Below are 22,552 nucleotides of genomic sequence, written 5' to 3' on the forward strand. Positions count from 1 at the left end.
CACCAGGGAAGCCTGATGGAAGTAGAGGTGGTGGCACTGTGACCACAGAGGCAGAGATCGGAGTGATATGGCCACAGTCCAGGAATCTACGTGACCACCAGAGGCAAAAGGCAAGGAATGGAGTTCCCCTACAGCGTCCAAAGGGTGCACTGCCCACCGCCTTGATTTGCACCCAGAGAAACTGACTTTAGACTTCAAGCCTCCAGAATTGTCAGAGAGAAAATTTATGTCATTTTAAGCCATGAAGTTTGTGGTAATTTGTTAGAAATGTCTTGGGAAACCAGAGCAGAATACCTCTTTAAAGATTAAACTGTGGGGATTTCCCCGGTGGTCCAGTGGCTAAGACTTCAAGCTCCCAATGCAGGTGACCCAGGTTTAGATCTCTGGTCAGGGAACTAGATTCCACGTGCGGCAACTAAGACCCGACACTGCTAGCTAGCTAAATAAGTAAATCAATAAAATAAAAATTAAACTGTGAAGAAAGTCCCAGGCTATTTGGGTTATAAGCACCCGAACATAACTGGAAAGTACTGAGACCATTTATGGAGCTTAACGGCATTATCCCAGGAGCAAGCATAGCTACAAAATTAATTCCACTTCTAGTCTGATCACTCATTAAGGAATTACAATGAACAGCCATTAAAATTGTAGAAATATATTTCCCTCTTTTCACCAAAACAATTTAAAACAAAAGTGATCTGTGGGAGTCCTTATGGTTACAAATTATCCACAGCTCAGCAGAGAAAGAATTATTCTCAATTTGACACTCAATTTCCACCTTAATTTTTAAAGAAACACACGTACCTTGAAGAAAATATAGAAAATAGATTAGTATGAAAAAGCTAGGACATCAAGAGTTAGTATCATACAGGCTTTTGTCTCATGAATTGTGCCCTGATACACTGTGTCACAAAAACGATTTCAAGCCTCAGTTTCCTTACTGGTAAAAGGAAGGAAAAAATGTTGGCAAGCTTTAATCTGCCTCCAGAGGAAGCCATGAAGAATAAAAGCACGAATCTCGACCAGATTAAATGGAGCATATTTATTGCCAAATTAAAAGCAGCAGGCCTGACAGCTACTGCACTGTCATTACAGAGATACCAAGTGTTTTTCCAGTAACTCAGGACTTCCTGAGGTGTCTTCTTAGGCATTTTATATCTTTTGTTGGAACTATAAAGGGGATCTGTTCCTCCATTTTATTCTCCAAGTGAATATTGCTGGTATGTGGAAATCTTTGGATTTTTTTTTTTCAAGTATAATGTCTGTTACACTCAGGAATTCCTAAAATTCTTTTTTTCTTTTGGATGTTCCAAGGAAACATTCAAACCATTTGCACATTTACAATAGACAACCGTAACTGGGTAGGCCCGCTGGTTAAAAAGCGCTCTCCCCGGGGCTCACTGGTAAAGGAAACACCTGCAGTGCAGGAGACACCGAGACAGGGGTTCGATCCCTGCGTCGGAAGAGCCCCTGGAGGAGGAAATGGCAACGCACTCCAGTATCCTTGCCTGGAAAATCCCACGGACAGGGAAGCCTGGTGGGCTACAGTCCAGGGGGTCGAAAACAGTCGGACACGACCGAGGGACTGAGCGAGTGTGCGTGCGCACGCACACACACACACACACACACACCAGTTAGAATACTGAATATTAGCAAGCACCGAACACCTAGTTGCTTTATTCTAATATAAAGGAAAACATTGGTTTTCATTCTAATCCCAAAGAAGGAAAATGCCAAAGAATGTTCAAACTACCACACAATTGCAGTCATTTCACATGCCAGCAAAATCCTTCAAGCTAGGCTTCAATTGTACATGAACCAAGAAATTCCAGATATTCAAGCTGGATTAAGAAAAGAAAAGAGGAACCAGAAATCAAACTGACAACATCCGTTGGATCACAGAAAAAGCAAAGGAATTTCAGAAAAACATCTACTTCTGCTTCATTAACTATGCTAAAGCCTTTGACTGTGTGAATCACAACTATGGAAAGTTTTTCAAGAGAAAGGAATACCAGACCATCTTACCTGCCTTCCTGAGAAATCCATATGCAGGTCAAGAAATAACAGTTAGAACCAGACTAGTTCCAAATCGGGAAAGGAGTACGTCAAGGCTGTCTTGTCACCCTGCTTATTTAACTTATATGCAGAGTACATCATTCGAAATGCTGGTCTGGATGAAGCACAAGCTGGAATCAAGACTGCTTGGAGAAATATCAATAACCTCAGATATGCAGATGGCACCACCATTATGGCAGAAATCGAAGAAATAAAGAGCCTCTTGATGACAGTGAAAGAAGAGAATGAAAAAGTTGGCTTAAAACTCAACATTCAAAAATTGAAGACCATAGCGTCCAGTCTCATCAATTCATGGCAAATAGATGGGGAAAAAGTGGAAACAGTGTCAGATTTCATTTTCTTGGGCTACAAAATCACTGCAGGTTGACTGCAGCCACAAAATTAAAAGAAGCTTACACCTTGGAAGAAAAGCTATGACAAATCTAGACGCCATATCAAAAAGCAGAGATATCACACTGCTGACAAAGGTCCATCTAGTCATTTTTCCAGTAGTCATGTATGGATGTGAGAGCTGGACCATAAAGAAGGCTGAGTGCTGAAAAAATGATGCTTTCGAACTGTGGTGCTGGAGAAGACTCTTCAGAGTCCCTTGGACTGCAAGGAGATCAAACTAATCAATCCTAAAGGAAATCAACCCTGAATATTCATTGGAATATTCATTGGTGCTGAAGTTCCAATACTTTGGCCACCTGATATGAAGAGCCAACTCACTGAAAAAGACCCTGATGCTGGGAAAGATTGAAGGCAGGAGGAGAAGGGGACAAAAGAGGATGAGATGGTTGGATGGCATAACTGACACAATGGACATGAGTTTGAGCAAACTCCAGGAGATAAGTGAAGGACAGGGAAGTCTGGTGTGCTGCAGTCCATGTGGTTGAAAACAGTTGGACATGACTTAGTGACTGAACAGCAACAATGCAGTAATTAGTAATTCAGCTTCTCACAAATTATTTCAGAACACTGGAAAACATTCCAGGTTTATTTTTAATTAGTAAAGTTAATTTTTTTAGAGCAGTATTAGAGTGTGAAAATCGCTCAGTCGTGTCCGACTCTTTGCAACCCCATGGACTATACAGTCCATGGAATTCTCCAGGCCAGAATACTGGAGTGGGTAGCCACTCCCTTCACCAGGGGATCTTCCCAACCCAGGGATCGAACCCAAGTCTCTCAAATTGCAGGCAGATTCTTTACCAGCTGAGTCACAAGGGAAGCCCAAGAATACTGGAGTGAGTAGCCTATCCCTTCTCCAGCGGATCTTCCTGACCCAGAAATCAAACTGGATCTCCTGCATTTAGAGCAGTATTAGGATTATAGCAAAACTGAGCAGAGAAGTCAGTATTTTATTATAAAATATACTGAAGAATGAAAGAGTTGTTAGTTTCTCATAATTGTATTTCTGCCAGATTCTTATTATGTTTAAGAAAAAATGCTATTTCTTAGGAAGAAATAACTAAGATTGTTACAGTTTAGTTGTCAAGTACCATAACGTTTGAAACCAGCTTTATTCCATTTAATACATTTTGCCTTCAATTCTGAAATTATCATTACTGTCTTTTTTTTTCCATTCACGTACACCTGATTTATTTTGTCTACACTTTAGCTTTTACTTTTGTATCACCATTTAAACATTTTTCGTTAGCTATGTATCTAGTTTGTTACATTTCTTTTTTATCCTAATCTTAGTTATAATCTTTTGTATAGAGATATGGTAAACATAAATGGATTTAGACAACTAATATTTTTGTATTAAATTTCTGATTTCGTTCCCCTGACAGTTACTTTTTTCTTATTATACTAACTATTTTATTTGCTTCAGAAATGGCAACCCACTCCAGTACTCTTGCCTGGAAAATCCTATGGACAGAGGAGCCTGGTAGGCTGCAGTCCATGGGGTCGCTAAGGGTCGGACACGACTGAGCGACTTCACTTTCACTTTTCACTTTCATGCATTGGAGAAGGAAATGGCAACCCACTCCAGTGTTCTTGCCTGGAGAATCCCAGGGACAGGGGAGCCTGGTGGGCTGCCGTCTATGGGGTCGCACAGAGTCGGACACGACTGAAGTGACTTAGCAGCTACATTCCTTTAGATGGTGTAAACTGTTTTTACAACTGTGCTTGTGGTCACCTAGAGGTTAAAAAAAAAAACTAGAGAAATTCCTATTTTATCTCGCAGGTATAAGAGCTGTTTGAGTTAAGAGTCTACCAACAAATATACAAGTGAGTGCTTTTGCCTGAAGGGGACAAAAGAAAATAAAACACATAATACAAAGGGACAGACAGACCATGGGCAACATTTTCTACCCAATTTAAAACAATTAAGTTATTCTGTTGATATTTCCACATTAATATATTTTTAAGCTATTAAGAAAGTAGAGATCGTGGGACCTCCCTGGTGGTCCAGGGGCTAAGACTCTGCACTCCCAATGCTGGGGGCCTGGGTTCAATCCCTGATCTGGGAACTAGATCCCACACGCTGCAACTGAAAAAGATCCCCATGCCACAACAAAGATCAAAGACCCCGTGGGCTGCCATTAAGACCCAGCGAAGCCAAATAAATGAACGAAAGAATGAATGTATAGCTCTCAGAGCACATTGTGAAGACACAGTAAGTATGAATAAGTTTCAGAGTCAGCACTATAAGCTTAGTGTCACACCCCGTTTTACTCAAAGATTTTCACTAGCAATAGCAGGCTGACAGGATTCTCTTGATTCAGCGACTGAGCAAAAAGTCCCATTTCTAGAGTTGCAAAAAAAGCAAAAATGGAAACAAGGCCAAGTTGTTTCAGGGGCCTGGCCCAAACTCTAGTGCCAGAGGGAAAGCAAGTTCCAGACAACCCTGAAGCTGAAGCACCAAGACTCCATTTCCCAAGCGAGCAGTTTTCTCCTGTCCCACCTCAAAGGTGTGTTTAACATTAAAAGACAGCACCAACTCACAGACAGAGCGGTCTCAGCTCAGAGCCAGTCTGCTGGCCTTCAAATGATGCTGGTGTCACCTAAGTCCGTGGGTTAGACCCCAGGGCGGAGGGCACTGACGGAGCGGACTGAAGGATACAGTCTCTCCCGTGGACCCGGCTGCTGGGGAGGAGCACTGCCCCAGTGGATGGCGCCGTGTCTGCTCTGGGAACTCTCAGTTCTGTTAAACTACTAAGTGTCTGAAACACAGGCACGTTCTCTCAAGACGTTTTAAGTAAGCAGTCAGCAGAGTTTGTTAGACACAGGTGGAATTCCTGAGATGTGTACATACAAATCAACCTCCTCAGAAATGTTGATGGGGACTGTGTTTAAAGTAAGAATGTCGAGCAAGTACAAAGGCTATAAGAAGAGTCCTCTGAAATTCCTAATAAAATCCCATATATAAGGGAGGGATTGTCTGATGTGAACAACATGAAAAATGAAAGAGACTCAGCAAGAAAAGATGGTGATGTTGTAGCACGTTTCTTAGCAAGTGCAGTGAGTCCCTAAGCACTGGACGAATGCCATGTGTTCCTGCCAACTACACAGATTACAGATTAGTGGATGATGCCCAGACTTCTACACTGCAGGGATGTTCTGTGAATCCCCACCTACTCTTTCATGGCCTGTGCACATTTCTGACATGAGAACTCTCCCAGAGCCTACTGTGATCGACTATTTAGAAGATACACATCTACAACTGATAATTCTAGTCAATACTCTGGAACCTAGAAAAAGGTAAACAGTAGCTATTTCTGGAATATAAGATTTGTATCTGCTCTTTGAAGTACTTTCGTATTTTACCATGTTTCCAAACGAATACACATTTTTTAGACATAACAGTGTGTTAGTTGCTCAGTCATGTCTGACTCTTTGAGACCCTGTGGACTGTAGCCCGCTAGGCTCCTCTGTCCATGGGATTTTCCAGGCAAGAATACTGGAGTGGGTAGCCATTTCCTTCTCCAAGAGATCTAACAAGGTAGTTGAAAATATACTTCCTTATGCTACATTAAAAAAAAATTTTTTTAAAGATCTTTTTAAGTGGACCATTTTAAAGTCTTTATTGAATTTGTTACAATATTGTTTCTGTTCTATGTTTTGTTTTTTGGCCATGAGGCATGTGGGATCTTAGCTCCCAGACCAGGGATCAAACCCATACCCCCGGCACTGGAAGGTGAAGTCGTAATCATTGGACCACGAGGGAAATCCCCTGACCTTAAAGATCATTGTTGAAACAAGCTTATTCTGGTCTAATCATCACCAACATTAAAGCTGACATATGTGGCACTCTTTATCTTGTGCCTGTTAGAGGGAGAGCTGTTGAAATGGGAAGCAAGACTCCAAAGCCAACAGTCCTCACCTCTGTGCCTCTCATTCTACAGATTGGCTCTCCTCCCAGTCACCTCCAGCCCCTCTTCAGTTATCACCACCCACAACCACCACCCATTCATCTAGCCCTTGTTACTGTCTTATACAATCACCTTTTCATGCATTCATATTGCTGTCTTCATAATCAAATTGTAAGTTTAGTACGGGACACAGGCTTTTTCTAGGTCTCTTGGCGTCCCCTCCAGAAGGCCTTTTCCATTACAGGCTACAAATCTCTGATTACACACAAATGTAATACAGTAGTAGTGTTTTCGGAGAAGGCAATGGCACCCCACTCCAGTACTCTTGCCTGGAAAATCCCATGGACAGAGGAGCCTGGTAGGCTACAGTCCATGGGGTCGCTAAGAGTCGGACACGACTGAGCGACTTCACTTTTACTTTTCTCATTCATGCACTGGAGAAGGAAATGGCAACCCACTCCAGTATTCCTGCCTGGAGAATCCCAGGGACAGCAGAGCCTGGTGGGCTGCCGTCTATGGGGTCGCACAGAGTTGGACACGACTGAAGTGACTTAGCAGCAGTAGTGTTTTCAGCACCTCCATGTAAATGGACAGCACCCTCCTTGGTAAGTGAGTTATGTAACCAAATCCACCATTAAGGGTAGAGGAGCTGAATAATGCACCAGTTGCAGGATTTCCTTGGTCCCTCAACAGTAAGGACCATGACTTTGACAAAATTTGTGACGGGAAATGCTTTATACTGGATTTACAACCAAGACACAGTTCTGTCTAAACAGGAAAAGTCCTGACCAAGCACCGTGTGCTTACCCCTTTGCAGAATCCACGCTACATTATTTAAGGCTGACAGGGGAGGCACTGTCCTTGCATTACAGACAAGGACACAGGCTCAGAAATCTCAGCCAGCCAGGAAGTGGAAGAGTCTGTTTCGAGCTCAGCTACCCTATGCTGCCTTTGAAAATTGCAGAGGAGGAATCTATATGAAAGATGGCAGTAAATTTAAAAGAAATATATTTATCGTAAAGGCGCTATCAAAGAATTTTAAACACGAGTGAAGGAGAAGATGACACAAAGAATTAACCCGGAAAAACAAAGACCATAGAAATACAGAAAAACAAGTCTACAAAGATTCACACCCTACACAAAATAAAACAGGAAATTCAAGATAAACAGAAAAACCTGGGAAACTGATGGAGGGTATTAATTAAGGTATTAATTAATTAATTAATTAAGGAGGGTATTAATTAATTAAGTCCACAGAGACTTAAATGAGAGGAACAAATAGAAGCCATAGTTAGGAAAGTGACTTTGAAAACTTTTCCTAGAACTGAATGACCTTCTCTGTAAAGGATGTCAAATAGACAAGCTGGTATATGGGTTTTTCCAAAGAGGAATTAAAAAATAAATTGTTAATGGCAGAAATGCCAGGTAGTCACAGTTCTGAAAATTCAAGAACCATGAAAAATATTTTTATGTAACAGCTTTGAGAAAATTCTTTCCTTTTAAAGTGTACAATTCAGTGGCTTTTAGTGTATTCACGGAAGCATGCAAGTCGTAAGCTGGAAGAAAACTTAAAAATGATGTAGCATAGTGTTTCTCAAGGGCTTCCTAATGGCTCAGTGGTAAAAAAAAATCCTCCTGCAATGCAGGAGGCACAAATTCGATCCCTGGGTCAGGAAGATCCCCTGGAGGAGAAAATGGCAACCCACTGCAGTATTCCTGCCTGGGAAATCCCATGGACAGAGGAGCCTGGCGGGCTACAGGCCATGGAATTGCAGTCAGACACGACTGAGCACGGCACCGTAGCAGCGTTTCTCAAGTATGTTAGACTGAATGTTTCTATGTCTCACAGGCTACAGTATGAAAAAGAATCCTCCTGGGCAAGCCACTTGGGTGAACACAGCAGATATGCAGACTATCTCCCTCATGATGCAACACTAAACTCTCCGAGAAGCCCCAGGATATCCTAATTTAAATGATACGAAACCTCTTTTCATGGAATATGTATTAACTAGTCCATCAAATCAGTGCTCCAGGGAAGATGCTTCAGGAAAACACTGATTTATTTCAACCCTCCTGATTTTCCAGGTAAAGGACTAGAGCCAGAGAAGACTGAGCGGCTTCACCGAGGTCTCACTGTTCTTCAAAATTGTTCAACATGTAAGCAACCATGTGGAAGTAGAGAGGGTTTTCATTCTTCATGAAAGAGCCAAAACCAGACCTTCAGACTTTTAGTCCAATGCTCTTTCTACAATGTGTATGTTTGTGCATGTGTGTCAGTAGCGTCTGACTCTTTGAGACCCCATGGACTGCAGCCCTCCTGCCTCCTCTGTCCACGGGATTCTCCAGGTAAGAATACTGGAGTGGGTTGCCATGTCCTTCTCCAGGGGATCTTCTGCATTGCAGGCAGACTCTTTACCTTTTGAGCACCCAGGGAAGATCTTTTTACAATGGTACATGTCAAAACCTGAAGCTCTGAAACAATGACAACAAACTCCCAGAGCCACAGAAAATTGAGGACTAGCACATGAAACAAAGAAATGCACAGATTTAGGAAACCAGTGTGCCCACGTGCTGAGAGTCCAAAATCATAAAGAAAAACGGAAAAGTTCAATACAATACTACGAGAAAATACAGAATTTCAAAGAAGAGCTCTGGACAGGGGTAGGTAAAGTGGGGAACACTATTTCCTAAAACTAGCTCTGTGCAACCCAGCAATGGGAGTTTGCCGGATACTTACTGGCCTTAGGAGAGGGAGAACAAAGACCCGGAACGCCACCTGTGTGGATACGTAAACCTGCTTTTAAAATGGCAGAAAAACAATTAAAATACAGTGATCATCTTTTCAATCCAAATTTAAGGAAAAATCTACCTCAGAGTAAGCAGAAATGAAAGCAAACATAATAATAAATGCAACCCTGAGAGCAAAGGAAAACACGTGCTTCATATACATAACATGTATAAGAAACTCCACTGTAAGAGGAGAGAGTGGGATTGAAAAGAATTCAGATCATCTGTTGCTTCTGGGGTCACCCCAACTCCACCAGCCCCTCTCCACCAAATGCTCCAGCCCTGTTGAGCCTGGACCTCCCCATCATGGGGCCTCTTCTTGGGTCTAGGCTTGAATGCAGGATCATGCCCCATGCTCTCATATCTATCTGGAAACTCCTACTGACTCTTCAAGAGCCAACCCAAATATTCCCTCTCCTGGGTCATCTTCCCCAGAAGATGAGGGTTGCACCATGGGTGACCCACACTCTGCTTGCCCTTCCTACAGGCCTGTTTCTATAATTCCCAAAGCCTGGCCTTCTTCAGTGATCAATGCAAAGAAATAGAGGAAAACAATAGAATGGGAATGACTAGAGATCTCTTCAAGAAAATTAGAGATACCAACAGAAAACTTCATGCAAAGATAGGTACAATAAAGGACAGAAATGGTATGGACCAAACAGAAGCAGAAGATATTAAGAAGAGGTGGCAAGAATACACAGAAAAATTATACAAAAAAAGATCTTCATGGCTCAGATAACCATGATGGCGTGATCACTCACTCAGAGCCAGACATCCTGGAATGCAAAGTCAAGTGGGCCTTAGGAAGCATCACTACGAACAAAGCTAGTGGAGGTGATGGAATTCCAGTTGAGCTATTTCAAATCCTAAAAGATGATGCTGTTAAAGTGCTGCACTCAGCAAATTTGGAAAACTCAGCAGTGGCCACAGGACTGGAAAAAGTCAGTTTTCATTCCAACCCCAAAGAAAGGCAATGCCAAAGAATGCTCAAACTACCACACAATTGCACTCATCTCACACACTAGCAAAGTAATGCTCAAAATTCTCCAAGCCAGACTTCAACAGCATGTGAACCATGAACTTCCAGACGTTCAAGCAGGATTTAGAAAAGGCAGAGGAACCAGAGATCAAATTGCCAACATCAGCTGGATCATCAAAAAAGCAAGAGAGTTCCAGAAAAACATCTACTCCTGCTTTATTGACTACCTCAAAGCCTTTGACTGTGCGGATCACAACAAACTGTGGAAAATTCTTAAAGAGATGTGAATACCAGACCACCTGACCTGCCTCCTGAGAAATCTGTATGCATGTCAAGAAGCAACAGTTAGGACCAGACATGGAATAAACAGACTGGTTCCAAATTGGGAAAGGAGTACGTCAAGGCTATATATTGTCACCCTGTTTATTTAACTTATATGTAGACTACATCATGCAAAATGCTGGGCTGGATGAAGCACAAGCTGGAATCAAGACTGCTGGGAGAAGTATCAATAAACTAAGAAATCCAGATGGCACAACCCTTATGGCAGAAATCGAAGAACTAAAGAGCCTCTTGATGAAAGTGAAAGAGCAGAGTGAAAAAGTTGGCTTAAAACTCAACATTCAAAAATTGAAGATCATGGCATCCAGTCCCATCACTTCATGGCAAATAGATGGGGAAACAAAGGAAACAGTGAGAGACTTTATTTTGGGGGGCTCCAAAATTACTGCAGATGGTGACTGAAGCCATGAAATTAAAAGACGCTTGCTCCTTGGAAGAAAAGCTATGGCCAACCTAGACAGCATATTAAAAGCAGAGACATTATGTTGCCAACAAAGGTCCATCTAATCAGAGCTATGGTTTTTCCAGTAGTCATGTATGGATGTGAGAGCTGGATGATAAAGAAAGCTGACTGCTGAAGAACTGGTGCTTTTGAATTGTGGTGCTGAAGATTCTTGAGAGTCCCTTGGACTGCAAGGAGATCCAACCAGTCAATCCTAAAGGAAATCAGTCCTGAATATTCTTTGGAAGGATTGATGCTGAAGCTGAGGCTCCAACACTTTGGTCACCTGATGTAAAGAACTGACTCATTGGAAAAGACCCTGATGCTGGGAAAGACTGAAGGCAGGAGGAGAAGGGGACGACAGAGGATGAGATGGTTGGATGGCATGGCCGACTCGATGGACATGAGTTTGAGCAAGCTCCGGGAGTTGATGATGGACAGGGAAGCCTGGCGTGCTGCAGTCCATGGGGTCGCAAAGAGTCAGACATGACTGAGTGACTGGACTGAACTGAACAGAGCCTGGCCACCTCAGCATCTGCTGACATGCCTCCCTGCCCTGGGGTCCTCATCTCCCTCCGGGCTGGAGCTCTATTACAGTGGCCAGTAGTTCTGCAGCCTCCGTAGCAGACATAGCAGTGCTGCCATCATGTCATAAACACCAGCGAGGACCTGCACTCAGAGCTACAAAGCAGCACACACCTCCCAAATTACCACTATCTAAACCTCAACAGAAAACTACACCCAGGGTCCCACCACAGACCTCACCTCAACAAGGAGAGAAGTAAGGTTTAAAGAGATTAAAGGTCTTGTTCAAACCAGTCAATCCTAAAGGAAATCAGTGCTGAATATTCATTGGAAGGACTGTTGCTAAAGCTGAAGCTCCAATACTTTGGCCACCTGATGTGAAGAGCCGACTCACTGGAAAAGACCCTAATGATGGAGAAGATAGAAGGCAGGAGGAGAAGGGGGCAACAGAGAATGAGATGGTTAGACAGCATCACTGACTCAATGGACATGAATCTGAGCAAACTCCCAGAGATAGTGAAGGACAGGGAAGCCTGGTGTGCTGCAGTCTATGGGGTTGCAAAGAGTTGGAACCGACTGAGCGACTGAAAAACAACAAATCTAGACCACTGGGGCCAGAGTGGGGGAGCCAGGACTCAGCATGGGCCGTCAGCCTCCAGACCTGAGCCCTCAGCTACAATGTGTATCTTATTACATCCCAGCATCACAGCTCCCCAAACACTCTCAGTTAGCCAGCGAAATGCAGGCTGAATTTCATGGGATACAATCAAATCTCTAAACAAGAACACTAACATTTCACTATTCTTATAAGACAAATATGTTATGATAAACTATTAAGAAAATGAACTATAAAACAAGCTAAATTAAGGAAAGCCAGAAATAAAGTGGAAGTAAAATATGAATTGATTAAAAAAAATCAAATCTCTCTCTTTATAGATACTCTAAAGCCCAATCATAAAATTAGGAAAACATAAATTTATAAAAATACCACTAATAATAAAAAGTAATATCACATTTACATGCCTGGATATCGTCATGTCTAAAAATATGTGGAAATAAGAAAAAGTAAAATATAAAACTAAGATGAGTATAACAGTAAGTGGACATCTTCAGATTACTGAAGAAATAAAAGAAGTTATTAAAGAATTAATTTCAAAACAGTACTTAACAACAACTGAAAAATACTTTCAAATGTTTAATGATGGTTTAATTACTTTAAGTGACTTGCTTCTCCAAAATGTAGAAAAAAGTATTCTATTAAGCAGCTCATTTTTTAAAAATAATGTTTATTTCTAAAGCTCAATAAGAATAAGCCCTCTTGGATATTTATATTTATAATAATATTTAAATATATGTTATTTGCTAGTAAACTACATATACTATTATTACATATACATAACATTACATTTAGAATATATATAAAATATATAATATATATAACTTATTAGCAAATAAAAGCTAAAAAGAGAATTGAATTGAGAGAGAAGGCCTGAATTCTAGTTCCTCCTTAATCCAAAATAACTATGTACGTGTACACACACTTATTTCACTTGAACCTCTGTTTACTATATACAGATGTATGCAAAAAATATAAAGTAACAAGACATAAAGGGTGACATGAGCAAATGAAGAGATACCATCAGAAATCAGTAAGAAATACAAATATTAAAATTTCCTTATAATACACAGAACCTGACAAACTGATAACTGTATGTAAGAAACAAATGGATAAAAATACTAAATAATATATATTTTTAAAGACAATAGCCATGTATTTGTTATAGTTAAGACACAAAGCCACAATTGACAAAGCCACTTAATATTCATTTTAAAACATCTATAATAGCTAGAAAATAAAGATAAATCAAAAACAGATTCCACCTATCTTAAGGCTTTAGTTCAATAACAAAAAGATAAATAACCTTAAATAAAACAATGTTTGGATGGACCTAGAGATTATCCAACTAAGTAAGGTAAGACAGACACAGAAAGATAAATGTATGATATTGTTTATATACAGAACCTAAAGAGGGTACATAAGAACTTATTTACAAAACAAAAGTAGAATCACAGATGTATAAAACAAACTTACAGTTACTGGGGGTAGGGGGCAGGGATGTATAAATTGGGACTATCATATTCACACTACTATGTATAAGACAGGTAACTAATAAGAATCTACTATATAGCACAGGGAACTCTACTCAGTATTCTGTAAAGGCCTATATGGGAAAAGAATCTAAAAAATAAAATAAAATGGGTATCTGTATAACTAATTCACTTTGCTGTACACCTGAAACTAACACAACATTGTAAATCAGCTATAGTTTAATAGTAATTTTTTAAATGTTAATATTCCTGAATCTAGTAGGCATCAGAATTAATAGCCATCTCCACACACAAAGAGGTATGGGAATATGAGTTTTTAAAATATCATTTTACATCTGAAGAAAAAATAGTCTATGTGTCCCAGTTTGAGAAGACAAATATTATTTCTGAAATCTGTTGTAACAAAAGTGTGTATGTTTGAATGTTCAAATTTTCACAATAAAATATAAAGACTGTTCTCAAAATGACAGTAATAGAAAAGGGGAAATATATGACAAACCTAACTTATGATTACATTAGACATGAGAATTTGATTAAATAAAAACATTTCTTACTCAAAAGTCAAACTTGACTAGATCAACAGATTATATCCAAAGGAAAAAAGAATATATACTGCTACTGAAAATATCCTCAGTAACACTTTTTGAAAACATTTTTATTGAGATATAATTCAAGTATTACAAAATACACAAAGTATACAATTCAGTGGTTTTTAGTATATTCACAGAGTAGCACAATCATTACTACAACATATGTTTAGGATATTTCATCAACCCCAAAAGAAATACTGTACCTATTAACAGTTACTCTATATTCTCCCCCACCCATCCCCAAGTAAGCTATCTGCATACTCTGGGGACTTCATCTAAATAAAATCACACAATGTATGTTCTTGTGGGACTTGGCTTTTTTCACTAAATGTGTCTTCAAGGTTCATCCATGCTGAAGCATGTGTTAGTACTTCAGTCCTTTTAATTGCTGAAAGTTATTCCATCGTATGGATACATATTTGTTTATCCTTCATCAGTTGACAGACATTTGAGTTGTTTGCACTTTTTGGCTAAGTTATGAATAATATGGACATATGTTTTCATCTCTCTTGAGTGGAACTTCTGGGTCATATAATCAATCTATGTTGAACGTTTTGAGAAACCGCCAAACTGCTTTCCAAAGTGGCTACACTATTTTTCATTCCCACCAGCAATGAATGAGAGTTGCAGTTTCTCCACATGCCTGTCTTCTTATTGAGTGGTCGTTATTGTAGCTACTCTGGTGGATGTGAGACAGCATCTAACTTGGCTTTGATTTGCATTTCTTCATGATGACTAATGATGATGAGCATTTCTTCATGTGCTTATTGGTCATTTGCATATATTCTTTCATGCACATTTTTAATAGTAAAAACTATCAATACAGTTTAGATTATGAAGTACACATCTTCCAATTTTGTTCTTTGTTTCCAAGACTGTTACATATTTAGTGCAATCCCTATCAAAATCACAGTGTGCTTTTTTGCAGAAATGTACAAACTGATACTAAATTCGAGGAACCTGAAATAGCTAAATCAATCAAGGGAATATTGCCATCTTAGCAGTATGGAATCTTCTGATATATAAACACAAGGTCTTATCAGTAATATTTGAGACACTGCTGCTGATACCATGTACAAAATAATGAATGATTAAACTCTGACTCACTATTCCTTGAGTATCATCTTTCATCATTCAGTAAAAGTTACAAAGTGTGAACTGTGATTCAAACAATGACACCACTGAAGCTATAACCAAAGGAAATAATTCAAGAAGATAAAAAGTAAAAATATGCTAAGATAATACGTGGTCTTTTCTATCACAGGGAAATGCTGGGAAATCACAGGGATATAACAACTGTCAAATATCCCAACAATGGAAAAATCAAATTAGTAACCATGGAAATCTACATAGTTTCCATAGCACTTATCTATAAAAACTATCTTCAAATACATAAACACTAGATTTATAAGCAAAACTGCCTGAAGTTTCATATATATATACATTAAAGATCACAAACCAACTTGAAGCAAAACATCTTAATTATTGCTGGGCTATTTTTATGAAATTGCTTAACATCTTAAAATAAACTATTATGTATGTGTTTTAAAAAGAGAGGCGCCCCCTTGTCACGTGTAGCAAGCATTAAGACATGATGTGACAACCCACTTACATGTGACTCAGCATTATTGCTGCTGAGCAGGGGCATCAGTTTAGTGGTATTGCTGTCAAGGACACCTAACAATAGACCCTGCGTTTAACCCCTGCCCTTAGGACCAGGGCTCATGTAAGCAAGGCAAAGCTCATCCTCTTATGCACATTTAGTGAGCTTGGGGATATAAATCGGTGTTAACCTTCTCCTGGCTTTTCAACCCAACGGCCTGTAAGGATAGAGATAAAAGAAGAGCAAATGCATTCAACCTATTAGCAATTTGGGCTATCATCATCTCATTTCAGTGAACAGTCATTAAACCACACACTGTGGATTTATCGCACTGGAAAGTGAAGACAAATTGATCCTCCACCTCTCCTACACCAGATTAAACTCATCTCTCACTCTGTGTCCTAAGAATAAAAGGTCGCCCTACCTCCTGGTGCCTGAAGTCATAAAGAGAACCATGTAGGTCGGAAGAGAAGACTACAATTAATAGAACCTTGGGGAATTACTTCTCTTCTTGCATTGCCTTTTTCCTGATCCTATAAATAACAACATTACCTCATGCTGGCAAGGCGTGCTGTTCAGATCCAAGAGGCAGGCTTGCTCGTCAACGCTGCCACCCGACAGCTCTGGTTAGTCAAATGCCCCCGAGATGTGTGCCTGGGCACAGGCGCCCCCTGGGTTTGCCATTTCTGCGCTGGCCCCTACGCTCCACACTCCCTGCAGTCCTCCTGCCTCTTGTCTCTGTCTGATAAATGAATCACCAAGGGGATCAACCTTCACTTTTCTGTCCCCGCCACAGTCATGAGCTGAGGGGCTAAAAAAAGCAACACAGACCTCTCGTTTATTGTGGGGAGCACCAATGAAACCATTAACTGTGATCAATAAAAGTACAGAGAGAAAGAACTCCAGTCTGAAATAATGAGTGGGAGGAAGGTCCAGAGACGGAATGATGGGGCAGAAGCGTAAGGGCCTTTCACAGACAGAACCGCGCAGTTAACAGAAAGGAAGGCGACGGAGCGCCAGGGTAACAAAGTCAAGGGCAACCATCAAAGCCGTCCCTATGGGCAATGCTCACGGGGAAAAGAAACCACATCCTATCACACACCCTTGTCAGAAGCAAGGGCTGGCAGGAGGAGTTACCAACCCAAGCAGGGTTTAAGGCCCTGTGCACACCCCCCCCTTGGTTCTCGTGGAGCAAAGCTGGCATCACTGTGGCTGTGAGGGGCTGTCACAGCACAGACCCCACCCACTTGAGCTCGGGGAGTGCAGAGGCTCAGCCCTCCAGCAACGAGCACAGACCTCATCGACACCCATTACTTTTTTAGTTCCCGTAAATTTATTTATATTTCTTTAGAGTCATGCTTCTTCAGCCAGCCCATCAGGACTTCAGTATCTGAGTTGGTACCCTGATACCAAATGTTGAGCCCTTCTTGCATCATCACCTTCTGTGCTGGCTGTAGAAACAGGCTGAGGTGCCACCAAGAAAAGGTGACAGTCCTTGATGACCAGCTTCCTCTCCTAAAGAAACACCCATCACTCACACTGATCAATGGAATTCCTGCCAACAGACTCATCAGTCCATTAGATAAAAACACACTGAGGGCCAGTTTCACGGGAGATCCATTTCTGCTTCTGAAGAACAAAACCTGCGGTTTTTCCATGGCAGCATGCAGGACACTCAGAAAGTATGGGTGCAAGCTCGGAAGACAGTTTCACAAATAGTTCCCAAACGGCATAAAGCAACTTCTTTAGAATAAGTCCAACAACTGTCATTCATTCAAATATTTGAGCAATGAGAGATAAAAAATAAGTTTCATAACTAAGTAGTCACACCATGTAAGGTGTGTAAATAAAAGTGTGTATATATACATAAAACCAAATACATGTATCTGTATATTACATACTAAGTAGATTGTTAAAAGGGGAGGAGAGGGGAAGTGTGCCAATCTGTATTGTTTAAAGAAAAAAGAGGACTAGAGAGAAATAAGAAGTTTACTGAAATATAGACTTTTTCCTAATAATTTTAAGTAACCAAGAAAAATATTCATTAATCACTTGGATGGTAATGGACTTATCACTACCATAAGTTTAAGGGGATGAAAAATATATAAAATTCAAAATTATAACTAGCAGCTCATATTTTAAAATGGAGATTGCTATATAACCCCTGGGTCCACTTCCTAACAGCTGTGTGCATTATGGAAATTCAGGGGAAAGTAAATAATGGTACTGTGCAGTAGCTCTAAGTCCTCCACACTCATTCTGCCCATCACAGGCCTAGCTCAACTGATAGTTCTCAACACCAAAACAAGTTCTTTCTCCTAAAGAGAGAGCAAATTTGGTAACACGACTTCCCAGGCTTAAACACTCAATAACAACAACCATCACTGGGGGCTAATGTTTATCGCATGGATAATGGATAATGGATAATGTTTATCACATGCCAAATACTGTGTGAACCCATATATTCTTCATGGCTACATGCTAAGTCTGATGGGAGAAGTCTAGAGACAGGACAGGTAAGGAGGATAAGACAAGAGGGTGGAGGAGGGTGGAGGTGGGGGTGCTGTAGACACACAGTGGGGAGAAGCCAAGGCAGTCAAGAAAGCAAACTCTTTCTTGCAACCTGGCCCAGACTCCCAAAGAGCAGAGGAGCTTGGCGTCCTGAAGATGCATAAGGACCCCATGAATGACTGATGGTGTGGAGCTTTACTGCTGTTTCGAGTTAGAGCTCGACAATGGGGAATAACGGAGACACAGCCACAAGGGCTATGCAAGTGGTGGGACGGGGTGGATGTGTTCAAGACCACCCTCCCCATGGATTCCAAACTGTCCCAAACAATGAAGGGCAAACTATGTAAAAAGTTGTTCATGAAACTAAGAGAGTAGGTACCTGAACTTGATTTGCAAATAACAAGTAGAGGAAAATGAACACTTATCAGCTGGTGTTGAACCGGTCGACCTGTACGAGAGCAAGCTGGCATGGAAGCAGCTGTTCAAACAACTGGAAGTTCTGAGTCACTGAAGAAGTGAAGTCTGGGTCACATGATGCACTTGCCAAAATTAGGAGCCCCCAGACCATGTTCCCTAGGAGCTCATGGATAAAAAGACCTCAAGGGTGGGGGGTGGAGGGAGGTTCCAGAGGGAGGGGACATACGTGTACTTCTGGCTGATTCACGTTGTTGTATGGCAGAAACCAACACAACATTGTAAAGCAACTATCTTCCAATTAAAAAAAAAAGCCTAAAAAAAAAAGATCTCAAGAGGCCCTATCTCTAACCTAAATGTTCACTGAAAAGAAAAAAAGATTTTCTGCAAGAAAATTTGTTGACTGAACCCTACGAGTTTTCATAAACTGTCTTGGGAGCTTACAGGCCTTGCAATAAGCATCTGAGAAGAGCTATGTCACAGCCTCTCTGAGCAATTCCTCATCAGGAAATGAAGGATGCCACCATCTGATACCTTCCTACATGAACATTTGGGAAGATTAATGAAACACCAGTGTCTGGGTGCCATGAAGATAATGCCAATAATATCTCAAGTTAGCCCTAAAATTCTCTTATCCTGTAAGCCTTCAGGAAGAGCCAAACAGAAACAATCACATTTCATTTGACCCTCAGGCTTCAGCTCACCAATCAAGAGCAGAAACTGATCTTTCCGTCTTTTTATCTTAAAACCAAGTATCAGCTGGGTAAGCAAACTGCTCCATGAAAAAGGAGCTCTAAAGTCTACCACCGGTACTCAGATCCCAATGACCTACTGTGAAAGAGACTGAACATCTGCTGGGGGCCATCATGGTGACTCTGCGCCTCCCAAATCATGCTTATGAGACCCTTTGATGATGCTGTGGCTTCCTCATTTCTAGAACCATCCCAATGAAAACAAGTGAGCACTCAGAGTTAGTTTTCACTCAGTCCCTACCAGAGATGACTTGTGGATAAGGTAAAATCATGCTAAGCTGAGTTTTTTGGGGAAAAAGAAGTTATTAGGGATTTCCTTGGTGGTCCAGTGGTTAGGAACCCACCTTGCAATGCACAGGATGTGGGTTCAATCTCTGGTCGGGGAACTAAGATCCCACACGCTGAGGAGCAACTAAGCTCACGTACACAACTACTGAGCCCACACGCTCTGGAGCCCGTGAGCTACAATGAAAGACGAAGATCCTGCTTCCTGTGTGCCACAACTAAGACCTAAGGAAGCCAAATAAATATAAATAACAATTTTTTTAAATAAAAGGTTATTTTATAAAAAAGAAGTTATTAGTTTTCACTACAAGATAACTGTTGGTTTTTTTAATTAACTTATTTAATTGGAGGCTAATTACTTTACAATATTGTGGTGGGTTTTGCCATACATTAACATGTATCAGCCATGGGTGTACATGTGGTCCCATCATCCTAAACCCCCCTCCTACCTCCCTCCCCACCCATCTGGGTTGTCCCAGAGCACCAGCTGAAAAATTAATGAAAATGGAAAGCATCAGTTCAGTTCAGTCGCTCAGTTGTGTCCAACTCTTTGTGACCCCATGGACTGCAGCACGCCAGGCCTCCCTGTCCATCACCAATTCCCAGAGCTTACTAAAACGCATGTCCATTGAGTCGGTGATGCCATCCAACCATCTTATCCTCTGTTGTCCCCTTCTCCTCCCACCTTCAATCTTTCCCAGCATCAGGGTTTTATGGAAAGCATAATGAAATATAAATCCTGACTTTTACATTTCTATTTAGCAGTTTCAAAACCCAATTTACAGCACTCATTGATCAAGGGAGAGAAGGAAGGGCATCCACTGATCAAGAGAGATCTAGACATGCCTAATGCCTGGCCTCACTGCTGCACTGTACACAACGGCAAATGTCAGGCTCTCACCCCCACTAGGAAAGTCTCCTTTGAACACTAAACCTTGTATCGTCATGTTCAGAGTTATTCAGAATGTCAGTTTCTTAAAGGAAAGGCATCATGCATCTAAGAAAGCATTTACCCTGTACCCAGCTTTCTTCATTTCAGAAATGGCCACTGAAGTGAGAAGGCTGAGTCAATTAAAAATTTCCTTCCACAGGCTTATTTCCCCCTGCACAAACCCAAGGGAGTACAGGAACTTGAATAGCCTGAACATCCTTCCCCACATATAGGGCCCTAACCCTGAGCTTGAAAGAAAAATTCACTGACAAGCAGACTGGATCACACAGGAGGCTGATCAGCACTACCTTTTTAAGGAGGCAAGAGAAAAGAAGAGAAATGTCACTGAAGGCTCATGAGCCTGCCTTAAAAGAAAAACAGTCTCAAAGTAATGAGAAGAAAAATGACTTGGACATGAGTTTAAATAAGTCTGATACTGGGGAGCTTTCAGTGTTGTTTCAGCTGTAAAGTATTAGTATAATCTTTAAAATACGATTCAATATATAAACGCAAGGCATCCTTGGATTTAAGAAGACACTTCATGAAGGAGAGATATTACTGGGTAAGTAACATACATTCCACTGCCAACAAAAAATTAGTGAAAGGATCACTTCCTGTGCTTATGAAAACACTCCTAGGCAAACATCTTCACAAGCACGTGCGGGGCTTTCTCGGGGGGCAGGGGGCTGACTTCTAGCATCGATTATGCTGCGGATGCCTGGTTAACTGAGGGCAGAGGTTATTACACCTCACACTGCTGCACTAGTAGCTGCTAGTGAGCATGTGGGTGGAACATCGTGTTAACAGTCACCTTCTTTCACACGCATGGTTCGGTTCTTATAAAGATTTTCATTTTACCATATTTGAAAAAGATACATGTACCCCAATGTTCACTGCAGCACTATTACAATAGCCAGGACATGGAAGCAACCTAAATGTCCACTGACAGATGAATGGATAAAGAGGTTGTGATACATAAATACAACGGAATATTACTCCGTCATAAAAAGGAATTCATTTGAGTCCATTCTAGTGAGGTGGATGTTATACTGGGTGAAATCAGACAAACAAATATCGTATCAATGCATATATATGGAATTGAGAAAAATGATACTGATGAACCTATTCCTGCAGGGCAGGAATAGAGACTCAGACATAGAGAACAGACTTATGGATGCAGTGTGGCAAAGAGAGGGTGGGACGAATTGAGAGAGTGGCACCAAAATATATACATTACCATATGTAAAATAGCTAGCTAGTGGGAAGCTGCTATATGACTCAAGGAGTTCAGCTTGGTGCTCTGTGATGACCTAGAGGGATGGGATGTGGTGGGAGGTGGGAGGGAGATTCAAGAGGGAGGGGACATGTGTACACCTATGGCTGATTCACGTTGCTATATGGTAGAGACCAACACAGCATTGTACAGCAATTATCCTTCAGTTAAAAATAAATAACAATTTTTAAAAAAGATTTTCATTTTTCTTCAGATCCTTGTGCCCTCAAGCAAGCTGACTTAAAAAAAGAGGTGCAGGTATTGGTAGGCAGGTCTTGAGATGGTATAGGTCTTCCTGTAGAGGATTGTGTACAATTAGGGGCACATACTAATTGTACTCAGCCACACTCAGTCATGTCTGACTCTTTGCAACCCCATGAACTGTAGCCCGCCAGGCTCTTCTGTCCATGAGATTCTCCAGGCAAGAATACTGGAATGGGTTGCCATTTCCTTCTCCAGGGGGTCTTCCCAACCCAGAGATTGAACCCACGTCTCTTGTATCTTCTGCATTGGCAGGCAGATTCTTTATCACTGAGCCACCTGGGAGGCCACAAAAAAAAGCGGCGCAGAGAGCAGCAGAACCCCCTCAAAGGCCAGAGTACGTTATGTTTCTGGAATGAGATAGCCTAGCC

General features: G+C 41.1%; 1 protein-coding gene across 3 annotated transcripts in view; it reads right to left on the minus strand.

The window, feature by feature from the left end:
• The window catches only part of TTC39C (tetratricopeptide repeat domain 39C), a 99,398-nt gene that overhangs the window by 20,757 nt on the left and 56,089 nt on the right, over positions 1-22,552 (minus strand). The window lies entirely within an intron of this gene.

The sequence above is a fragment of the Giraffa tippelskirchi genome, chromosome 14 (assembly GCF_054371585.1).
Source record: "Giraffa tippelskirchi isolate mGirTip1 chromosome 14, T2T-mGirTip1v1.2.pri, whole genome shotgun sequence".
In the NCBI taxonomy this organism is placed as follows: Eukaryota; Metazoa; Chordata; class Mammalia; order Artiodactyla; family Giraffidae; genus Giraffa; species Giraffa tippelskirchi.